The sequence below is a fragment of the Stylophora pistillata genome, chromosome 4 (genome assembly GCF_964205215.1).
Source record: "Stylophora pistillata chromosome 4, jaStyPist1.2, whole genome shotgun sequence".
Taxonomy (NCBI): domain Eukaryota; kingdom Metazoa; phylum Cnidaria; class Anthozoa; order Scleractinia; family Pocilloporidae; genus Stylophora; species Stylophora pistillata.
Window position 1 is genome coordinate 26,398,903 of NC_142522.1, and position 12,020 is coordinate 26,410,922.

At 42.1% G+C, this 12,020-nt stretch overlaps 1 pseudogene; it reads right to left on the minus strand.

Moving 5' to 3' along the window:
* Positions 1-359: 359 nt before the first annotated feature.
* Positions 360-3,863, minus strand: LOC148733081 (uncharacterized; annotated as a pseudogene).
* Positions 3,864-12,020: the final 8,157 nt, after the last annotated feature.

Below are 12,020 nucleotides of genomic sequence, written 5' to 3' on the forward strand. Positions count from 1 at the left end.
CCAACTACCCCACAAATAAACACTGTAGAAGAAGTAACAGAAGAAGTCTTTTGTATCATTCAAATTGGGTGTGGCTCGCGTGCAATGATTACCATGGAAGTTGGCAAGCCAAGCAGTCAGAGTCAGGTGACATTCCAACTAGACACAGGTGCAGAATGCAACCTCCTCTCGCTTAAGGATTACCGGCGAGTCACAGAGGAGGTGGATTTGAAAAAAGTCTATCTCTGCTCACACAAGTTTATTAAATAATAATAATAAATAAATAAATAAAGGTTTATTTAACAAATGAATACATGGCAGCCCCCTAGCTAAGGGGCTGAATTGCGTATTTAAAAAAATTGTAACAGAATATCTAATTTTAGTATATACTAAAACAGTGGATAGCGTTGAAGGCGCGCTCTGATTGGCTAGTCAAACTCCGAATATCCTTTGCTATTTACATCCGAGCAACTTGGGAAAAATGGCGTGCCGGTTTGCATCCGTGACAAGCGAGGAAATCACTCAAATAACGACGAAGCAGTCCCTGAAAACACAGAAAGCGACTAAATTTGGTTTGGCCGTGTTTAAAGGTAATGGTCACCGGGAGTTTATCGATAAAAACCAATAAAAAAGGTTTTGTTTACAAATGCAAATTAATCTTGCGTAACCTCACTTGTTCACTTGAAAATCAAAGTTAAATGGTATTTTTTACAGATTGGTTTCAAATACAAAAAGAGTTTGTAACACCATTTGAAGAAATGTCGCCACCAGAGCTAAAAGAATGTCTTCAGAAATTTTATCTGTCAGCGAAAAAACGAGACGGGAGGTTTTACAACAAAAACAAAAAATCACTTACCGCGATCCGAGCCGAGTTGGATCGTTACGCGCGGGAAAATGTTGGAATCGTTGCTGGAATGTATGAATTAAAATCAATTTTTGGTGGTGTACATTATCTCACTGTTTTAATATATACTAAAACTACTATTCACCTCAGTGTCGGTGGTTAGCGGTGAATATTTACCTCGCCGCTTCGCGGCTCGGTAAATATCCACCACTAACCACCTCCACTTCTGTGAATAGTTGTTAAGTATGACTAATCTAAGAATAATAATAAGCCTAAAAGTGAAATTGAATACTGTAAAATGATGAAACATTATTAAAATCAATAAAGCTATATTTATATAATATCATGCTCAATACAAGATTTCATTAAAAATGTGTCCCTGAACCCATTTGTTTTCAACCTTGGTGTTTCAAAACGCCTGCATCGTCTTAGATGGTAAGACGACTTATGGGCTGAGGGTAAAAGATTTCTTAACCGGTTACTCTTATCATTTAAAATAGAATTAAAGGTCTTCTTACAAATATTTTCATTGTAACGTTCAATGCTTGGTAGTTTAGTGCTGACTAAAGCATCGCGGTAGTCTATCCCCGGGAAAATAATAGCCAGCGCCCTTTTCTGGACACGCTCCAGTTCCGTCTTGGGATACAATGGCAGCGAGTAATAGAACGCCGGTACCGCATAACTAAGTACAGATCGGAAGTGCAATAGAATAAGACTAAATCACTTGTCGGAAGTCTCGCCCTCTTAAGCTGCTCCAAAAAAATACAAACGTTTAGAGGCCTTGTTTATAATCTCACTAACATGCTTGTTCCATGACTGGTCATCACTTATGGTGACCCCAAGAGGTTTTGCAGACTTTACGGTTTCCACACCTTTCCCATTAACTATAATTGGAGGAAACTCCTGCTTTTGTTTAATGAAAGTAATTCGAAGCTCTTTACATTTATCATTGTTCAGTTGTACTCTATTTTTGTACTCCATTACACGGTCAGCTATCCTTTGCGAGATACTTGCCTTTAATTCCTTTGATGACAACTTCTGAGGTCGTAGTGTCATCAACATATTTCCACATTTCGGCATTTATGCCACTACTTACTTCAAGATCATTAATAAGCACAAGAAATAACCACGGCCCTAGCTTTGTTCCTTGTGGGACGCCGGACGGAACTGACTCCCACTCAGAAAAACAACCTTTTGCAAGTTTGATTCGCTGAAAACGGCCCGATAAAAAATCTATGATCCAATTAATTATCTGTTTGGGTATCTCCAAGACGGTCAGCTTCCTAACTAAAATGCCATGATCTAAAAGATCAAAAGCCTTCCTATAATCGTATAGTGTGGCTCTCACGGTAGCGCCGTTTCCGTCAGTCGCTTCTGCCCATCGGTGAATCATGTGAATCATAGCTAGGGTTGTAGAGGAGTTTGGCACGACCCCATACTGGTTTGGATCCAAAACTCCCAAGACGGCTGGTTTGAAGTGATCACTTACAACACATTCCTCTGCAACCTTAGAGAGGCATGCCGTCAGTGAGATTGGTCTCAAGTCTTTCTTGAGATCTTCTACGGGCTTCCTCTTGGGTAGGGGGGTCACATCAGCAAGTTTCCATATATGCGGCTAGCACTGCTCTCTAAGTGACGCATTGATGATTTTTCTGACTGGGAAAGCAAGAAAATCCGCGAATTCCTTCAAGAGCCAATTTGGCACCTCGTTCGGGCCACTCGCCTTTGATGGGTTGAGCTTAGATAGCAACCGTAGTTCTGTTAATTCATGTAGATCTGACGTGTCAATCTCAATGGGTACCTTGACAAGTGGTTGCGTCAGGCGATACTCCTCGAGAGGCTGCAAAAGAACTTTGTTGATCATATTAGCTAGATCCTGATCAGACAGATCCTCGACACCTTCTATTTTAATCTGGTGTTTCCAGTCGCCTGAGTGGGACTTGGCGCCACAGAGCCGCTTCACTTCTTTCCACCATAGGTCTGGATTGTCATCCTTCGCATGCGCAATTTTGGTCTTATAGAAGTTCCCTTTGCACTTTTTCCTCTCGCGATTTACAATGTTCCCAAAGAACTTGTACTGCGCTGAATCCGCGCCATGAGTGTGAAAGGCCTTTTGCCTTTTCAATATAACATCTTTTAAGTGCTGGGTCATCCATGGGACATCAGATGTATTGACACGGACTGTTTTCATAGGCATCAGGCAGTCCAGTCCTGTTTTTATCATTTTCTGGAATACATTTACCATGTCCTGGCAGTTTTCAGCGTTCGCAAACAAGCAAGACAAGTCTATGGAATTTAGATATCGGCCTAGTACAGCTTTCCGGCTTGCTCGTTTGTCTCGTTTGAATACTACCTTGATTGAAATGTCATCATTGGTGTCTCTAACCCTTGCATCGGCAATGGCAGTATTATGATCAGAGAGACCAAAAGGTGGAAACGATTGTGGAGTGTCGTAGAATTCGTGCAAATTAGTAAGCACCAAATCGAGAATTGCATTTTTTCTTGTAGGCTTCTTTACAATTTGCTTAAAGTGGCGTTGGGCTTGACATCAAGGCGATTAAAATCGCCAGCCACGATCAAAGCACAATTAGGAAATTTAGACTCAGCTAAGGAGAATGATTTGAATAAGTGATCATGCATTAAATCTTTTTCGGGCTTTGACCAGAAGGGATGATATATAACTGCTGCAATTAAGGAGGAAAAGCCCCTTGGAAGGCGAGGAGGGCGTAGCTGTACCCATAACGTTTCATGCTCATCACAGCACGAGAGTTCATCAAGCCGATTGTATTTAAAAGCATCATCCTTCAAGTAGATGCAGACTCCCTCGTGGTTATGTACGGACCGGTCCTTTCGTAGAATGGTATAACCAGAAACGTCAATAACAGAGTCTTGGATACTTGATTTCAGTAAAGTTTCAGTGATGAAAACCAGACCGGCCTTGCTTCGATGAATAAATTCCTGCACCTCATCAATCTTAGGTACTGAGGACATTACATTTGTAACCATAATCTTCGGTACTTGGTAAGCTGACTTTCCCAGCAGCGGCTGCCCACTTTGGTTCGTCTGCAAGCCCGTATCAAGAGCTAGATCTATCGTAGAAACAGGCAGGCGGGAAGTGAGAATGCTATTGTTATGATTGTCACTGCCAAAAGTGTGAACTTGAATATTAATAAGTTCCTCGATGAAGTATGCAAATGTCCTCTGTTTTGATCTCCAAAAACATTTAAACTCTTAAAAGTTTCACTATCCAAGAGCGTAGAATGTTTCCATGTTTCCCTGCCGCGGATATCAACAGATTTCACTTTCCTCCGCCCGGCTCTGCATCCTCGGCGCGTAGGTTGTAGTCGTGAAATTTCATTCTGACTCAGAGCACGCCAGAGCTGAGACTCAATACGAACTTTCGGCATCGATTCCAAGATCGAAAGCAGAGTGAATCTCGAATACATCGTCGCCATATGAAAGGGAAGACAGAATGTATATCGTTGACTAATATAACTATGAAGTAGAAATTTTAAAAACAGTCAAAACGAATTAGATTTACGGAGCTACTAGAAACGTGTGCAGCCTGTAAGGCGCTCTTAATCCTTCTCTTTAAAAATAAAAACTTCTACAAATGAACGATACAGGATAATGGGGTCGACAGAACTTCCCATATGGCCCCATGGGAAAAGAGATGTGTTGCTTTTCAACATTACAGGAGATGACCTTGCACCACTGTTATCCTACAGCACCTGTATTGAACTGGAGTTTGTCACAATTAATGACTGTGATAGAGCAGTTGCATCAAATTCCTTCGGTCTCGATTCGACCCCTAGTGTCGCTGTAACAACGGGAATTACTGATCTCTTAGATGAATACAAGGATGTTTTTCAAGGATTGGGGGACCTCCCAGGCGAGTACCACATAGTTACCGATGACGCTGTGCCACCCGTAGTACTTACGCCTCGTCGTGTGCAAGTGGCTTTACGGGACCAGATCAAAAATAAACTGAATGAGATGGTAGCCAGTGACGTCATCACCCCGGTAACTGAACCAACGGAATGGGTCTCTAGTATGTTGGTCATTGTCAAACCCAACAAGTTGCGTATATGCCTTCACCCTCGCGATTTGAACAAAGCCATCTGTTGAGAGCACTACCAAATGCCTACAGTGGAGGAAGTTGCAACCCGACTTTCACAAGCAAAGAAGTTCACCGTGGTAGACGCCAAAGATGGTTTCTGGCAGAAACGTCTTGACACTGAGTCGAGTTACAAAACCACATTCAATACACCATTTGGGCGGTACCGATGGAACAGGGTGCCATTTTGCATCTGTTCAGCGCCTGAAGTATGGCAATGCATCATGCATGAGTTCGTGAAGGATCTTGAAGGAGTGGAAGTGATAGCGGATGACTTTCTGATTGCCGGATTTGGTAATAGTGACCGAGAAGTAAATAACAGCCTCGAAAGACATGAGCGCGCTTTTCTCGAAAAATGCTGCTTGCGGAACCTGATATTGAATCGTGCCAAAGTGAAACGGCGCCAGTCAAGCGTGAAATTCATGGGTCATCTACTCCTTTCTCAGGGCCTAAGACCTGACCCTGAGAAGATCCAGGCCATATTGCAGATGCCTGAACCAAAGGATAACACTGCATTGAAGCGATTCCTTGGGATGGTGACCTATCTTGCAAAGTTTATGCCTCACCTATCAAAGATGACAGACCACTCTGACGCCTAGAAGACAAGAATGTGGAGTTCCAGTGGTTGCCACAACTCTCCCTTGCCATGAACACAATCAAGAAGTTTCTGACGGAGGCACCTGTTCTTCGCTATTATGATTTAAGCAGACCAATCACTGTCCAATATGATGCAAGCCAGTCTGATTTAGGGGCTGTATTGCTGCAAGATGGCCAGCCTGTTTGTTAAGCTTCCCGAGCCCTTACTGATACAGAATCTCGTTACCCACAAATCGAAAAAGAGATGCGCGCCATTACTTGGTCGTGTGACAAGTTCGATCAAAACCTCTACGGGCGAGATATGGTCACTATTGAGACTGACCATGAACCATTGAAGTCCGTTTTTAAAAAAGAAATTCACAAGTCACCCAAGCGTTTACAGCGAATGCGGCTGGCCCTACCAAAGTACAACCTTGAAGTGCAATACAAGAAAGGTACACTCATGCATATTGCAGATGCATTGCGTCGGGCATATCTGAACACCACTGATGGAGCGCAGACAGAGTTCTGTGAGATTCGTGCACTTGAGACAGTTGATCATGAAGAGCATATTCTTATTGAACCGCCGAAATGAGATGTTTTCAGGGAACAAATTGCTGCAGATGGTGATATCCAGGAACTTATCCGTGTTATCAAGCTAGGGTTGCCCGACAAAAAAAAATGTACCCCTGCTCTCCAACCATATTACGATGAGCGAAGTGAGTTGATAGAGTCGCAAGGTATAGTTTTCCGTGGCGAACAGCTTGTAGTACCCCTTTCACTTCGAAAGGACATGCTAACTCAGCTCTACAGTAGTCACATTGGCATTGGAGGATGTGTTCGCCGTGCTCGTGAAATTTTGTACTGGCCAAGAATGAGTGCTGAAATAAGAGACTTTATTTCGCGCTCTACAATCTGTCAAATGTACCGTCCAGCACTAGCCCGCGAGGAGCTTCAACCACATAAACTTCCTTCGCGCCCTTGGCAGAAAATCGCCGCGGATCTGTTTGTCATTGGGAAGTAGACATTTCTGATAATGGTGAACTACTTGTCCAATTTCTTTGAAGTAGTTGAGTTTCATAGGAAGACAGCACAAGCCGTAATTAGCCAATTTAAGGTGCAGTTTTCCCGACCTGGCATTACTGAAGTGCTGATCAGTGATAATGGTCCTGAATTTGATAATCAGGAATTCAAGAATTTCTCTACAGATTGGCAGTTCGAGCATCGAACTTCAAGTCCAAGATATCCACAAGCGAATGGAAAAGTGGAAAATGCTGTGAAGACCTGCAAAGGACTGCTCTTGAAGGCGGAGGACAAACGAGACCCATTGTTGGCGATCCTCCCTTAGCGCAACACCCCAAGTGAGGGATTCAGCACCTCACCAGTTCAAAGACTGTTGGGCCGGCGCACGCGCACCTTGCTGCCAACTGCTGAAAAGTTACTCTAGCCAAACAGTGACCTAAAGACCACAGCGAGAAGTCTAGCAGCTAGGAAAAGACTACAGTGCAAGCAGTAAAACACGGGCACAAAGAACCTCATTCCCTTGAAGGTGGGAGAGGCGATCCGAATGAAACTGCCTAGGGAACAGAAATGGAGCCTAGGTCGTTGCTCACGTATTCTTGGTTGACGCTCATATGAAGTTCATGTAGATGGACGGTGCTTCCGCAGAAACCGCTGCCAGCCTCGCTCCACCATGGAGCTGTCACCAGTACCGAACAGCAACAATGAAGAGCCGCACCAGACTGAGAATGAGAGCAGGTCACCACATCAGACTGAGAATGAGAGCAGATCACCTGTTTTGCCAGAGCCTGTACCAGACCAGTGCCAAATCCCATTGGCTCTAGGGACTCAAGAGAATGACACATTGTCCCCAGCACACTCTGTCCCAGACAGCACAGAATTAGCCTCAGCTCTCCCACCTAGACGCTCCGGGCGAACCAGACGTATCCCAACCTGGCTCGAGGATTATGACCTATGCTGAACACTTGAACATTGAATTGACCTCGCCTCTATCCTATTCTATTATTTTGTTGTTGTTGATGTTGTTGGCATTGTTGATATTGTAAGGGAAAGGGATGTGGCGTGACACGCGTGACTGTAGTCATGTGATCAGAAAGTCACATAATCCGTCGTGCCACGCGGCACCGCACACTGATGTGACTCGAAAAAACCCCAACTCGTCATTAAAAAGTCTTGTTGCAGTTTTTAACCCAGAGCTCTGTGATTTTATCGTCGTCACAACTCAACATGCATTTTTCTTTAACGGCACATCTGAAGTGATGGACTATGCCATTTGCAGATCCTTCGCTCCTTTTGACCTAATATGAGCTTTATCCACCTAAAACAATGATTTAAAAAATACCATGATACTTTTAATCATGATATATTTTTCAAATTACGAAACGAGGCTACATGATTATTTACTCCTGTTTCGTATATTTAAAACAAGACCTAAGTTCCTGAAGCTACGTGTTTCACAGCACAATGTTCTGTTTTTGCGAAGTTGTCGATTTCAGTAGATCTCATTTTGAATTAATTAGCGTTGTTCCGCCCACGAGAAGCACGTTTCTGAACCAGCAAAATTTCGCTTACATTTGGTTCGTGTTTCAGTTAAGGACTAACATTTAAGCAAAGAACTCTTACGTGAAGTAATTACAGCCTCTTTTTCAACGAAATGGGGATGGAGAAAACCTCAAATTAAAAATCCCGAGATACGCTTTGTTAACAATCATTAATAGGAGGCGTTGACTATCCTTTCAAGTAATATCGCTATTGTGAGAGAGATGCAACAATTTCAGGACTGCAATCCTCAGAAACATGGAAAGTAAGAGCATACTATGTTAAATAAGCTATAGATCGGACGTAAAATGCGAACAGATGGAGTTTGCGTGAGTATGTGTACATTTTCGACTAATTGACGACACCGTCGAATCGGCGCATTTTATCCAACATTAAAATTTGATTAAATCATTTCCCCAAATAATCCTTTGGAGATCCGAAAGAACTACTTTCCGCCTTCCGAAACCCAGATTTCCAGTTAATTATTTTGTATAGCACATAGTTAAGTCACAGGTTACTTTTGACCTATATTTAATCCAGTTGGAAGTAGGTCGGATAAATTCAATTCGATTGTGTAAATAAATGGTGAAAAATTGCTCAAATTGCAATCAACATATGTTTTGATGTTGTTTTTTAAGATTTGGTACTTTTTATCAACCAGGTTCTTTCATTTTGTGACGCAACGCTTCGAGATGCGTCTGAAATTTTAAGCCTGAAAAGCCATGTTTTGGTAAAATTCAGTTGTTAGCGAGTTTCTCGAAAATAAATCCATATTCAGCCAAACTAAGGATGCAGTGGTTTGTTTCACTCTTTGGCCAACCTAACTTGAGAATATGAGCTGAATCGACCTTTTGGCTGTTGCCATCATATTTTGAAAATGTCCGATTTTTGGACACATTTGCTCTTAACGGCAGAATGCTAAGACGTTTGTCATAAGTATAGCATCGCGGGTTCTAGGCGTTTTTCGATTTAAGATCCTTTCTCAAGTTTAATGTTATAAGCCTACTTTTAATTTCATATGAAAACTAATTCACAATTAGCCTAACTAAACTTCAATCTTAGCAGGCATAGATTGTTTTTGAGAATTTGTTAGTCCTTAAAGTAGAAAGCGTTTTTCGTGATGTGAAGATCCTATTCGAAAGAAAGTCTTATGACTTAGACGTACATAATTCTCGTGACTGATACTGAAGAGGATTCTGTCACATGACTGGAGAAAAATTTTGAAAACAACTCCATTCGAAACCATCATCTTTTTGTCTGGCTTAGAGCTTCTGCGTTTTTTAAACCCTTCTTAACGCATTAGACACGTTTTCTATATCTCAGATAGTATCAGTTAGTTGTGTGAATTAGTCAGAGATGTCACCGAGGGGCACTTCTTTGCTTTCTGCTGTCTTAATTTGAAATATTTTATTCATGTGTGAGCTAAAACTTTAAATTGGCCTTAAAGGCAATAATCGATTAGAAGATTCACGAAAATATGCACTGTTAAGACTGTTCTGCCCAGGTTGCTCCAACAACTTTGTCCAGAAGTTTGCATCATGTCGTAGAGACAACAGGGAGTAAGATGAGGTCGGCAATGTCTTCAGTTAAAAAGAACTAAAAGGTTCACACAATAAAAAATCCATCACCTATCATCAAGGATTCTAATGAGACAATCAGTCTCCTGAACACAAGAAGATACTCATAGCATTTCCGCCTTGAGTGATTCTGGAAGTCTTAAGAACCTCGGAACTTTAAAAAGTAAAGAAATAAATGAAAAATAGAAAACTATACGGAACAGCAATCATTTGCAACATTTGGATTCAAACTCACTACAACAAGAAAAAACTGATGTCACTCTGATTCCGAATAAGATAGAAATGATAAAAGGGAAAGTTGCGGCTGCAATCTTGAAATATACCGAGGAATTCATCTTTGTGGAAGCTGGTTTACGGCAAGGGAAATAGCCTGTTTAACTTTCAGCAGGTGTAACAAAATATCCCCGATACGGAATGTTAATTCAAAGATACTATACTGGTTTTCCAAATACTTGTCAGTATCCTCCCAGAGTGCCCCATGAAAATTCAAGATCGGAGTGAGGTGTCTTCATTGTCCCAATCACAAAAAATACAGAAAAAGAGAGTGTATCTCTGGCTCAAGGCTGATAACTTGTTGAAAATGATTACGTCAGGCACGTACTAACTGTTGGGTCAATAAACCCATATGACAATGTTAATTTTCGATGGACAGGCCCTTTTGGGAAATTCAAGATCTTGGTTTTTCAGAGGCATTCTATTTATCAAAAATCGAGTTTCCAGATGGGATTTGAACCCACGACCCTCCGTGATCTAGTCGGATGCTCTAACCACTGAGCTACAGGAGACTCTATGGTGAGCAAGGGTCAATTAGTGGGTATTGACTGGAACTGCATCACGCGGCTACACAGCCAAACATCAGCTAGCGCATAGAAGCTCACTAACAGCATCACGCTGTCACATTAAAGCATCACATGCATAAAGCATCACATGCAGCCAACCAGCCTCAAAAGTGAGCATGTAAAGATGAAATAAACAATTTTTAAAAATCGAGTTTCCAGATGGGATTTGAACCCACGACCCTCCGTGATCTAGTCGGATGCTCTAACCACTGAGCTACAGGAGACTGATGCTGATGCTGTGAGTGAGCTTCTATGCGCTAGCTGATGTTTGGCTGTGTAGCCGCGTGATGCGGTTCCAGTCAACACCCACTAGTTGACCCTTGCTCACCATAGAGTCTCCTGTAGCTCAGTGGTTAGAGCATCCGACTAGATCACGGAGGGTTGTGGGTTCAAATCCCATCTGGAAACTCGATTTTTAAAAATTGTTTATTTCATATTTACATTCTATTTATCACTCCTATTTTTCCTGGCAATCTGCGATAAGTGTGATTAAAGAGATTTTCCGGCAACCTTGACCATTATTTTAGAAAAGGAAGATATAGAAGTGCCATTACATTTCTGCTAATGCTATGACAACTTCTATACACCATCCATTATTGCTGTTATGCCATCGTCGGACGATGATATGTCACCATCAATGAATGATCGAATTTCTCGCCAGCAGATTATTGCAAAGAAAAGGAAAACGTTCTAAAGTATTTGAAAAAGCCATTATTTATAGACAGTCATTAGCATAACAGTGCAATGCTCTTAGCGCTTCACTGACAAGTCTATGCAGAATGGGAATGAATTCAATAAATAAACCTCGATGGCACAGGCCCTATACTCTGTGCATGCGTATCTAGGGGAAGTCTGGGTCCTTAGATTTTGAAAGAAATTGCCTATAAAATCGAAGAAACCAAGCGATCTCTACTTTGCCATGTAAACCCTGTATTGTGGCATTGTCTTGACGCAGACAGAGAGCAAGGGGCACCTGTCAGCGACCTACATCAGGGAGGGTGAACAATTGAAAAATTTGGCTCACAATTTCAAGTTTCTCATTTCCGATGCAAGGCAACCTGAGCGATCTATTCACTGTTTCGAAGGACTAACGCTTGAAACGTCGGCTTTTGAGACTCTCATGACAGGACAGAAAATGCGTGCACTGTAAGTACCTCATGTTGTCCCGCACCAAGCCTTAGAAAAGTTTTCTAAGGCTTTGTATGGGACAACTAGAGGTACTTACAGTGCACGCGTTTTCCGTCCTGTCATGTACGGACGCCAACCCACATTATCAACTCAGTCGATAAAACCACATTATTTTGCAACACCTCCGCCGACGCAGCACTACGTACAGTTTCTATAGAAACTTACTCCTTTTACTCACTTGTCTAATTTGGTTGCCTGCCGACTTTGTATCGTTATCACTTCTTTAGAGTTGAGCAAAACATCATTTGAAGGCAGCTCTCTTGAGATAACCATGACTTTTTGAAGAACCCAAATATGATGACGCAGCCGGCTCCGACTGTAGTCCAGCAGGTAATGCTTAT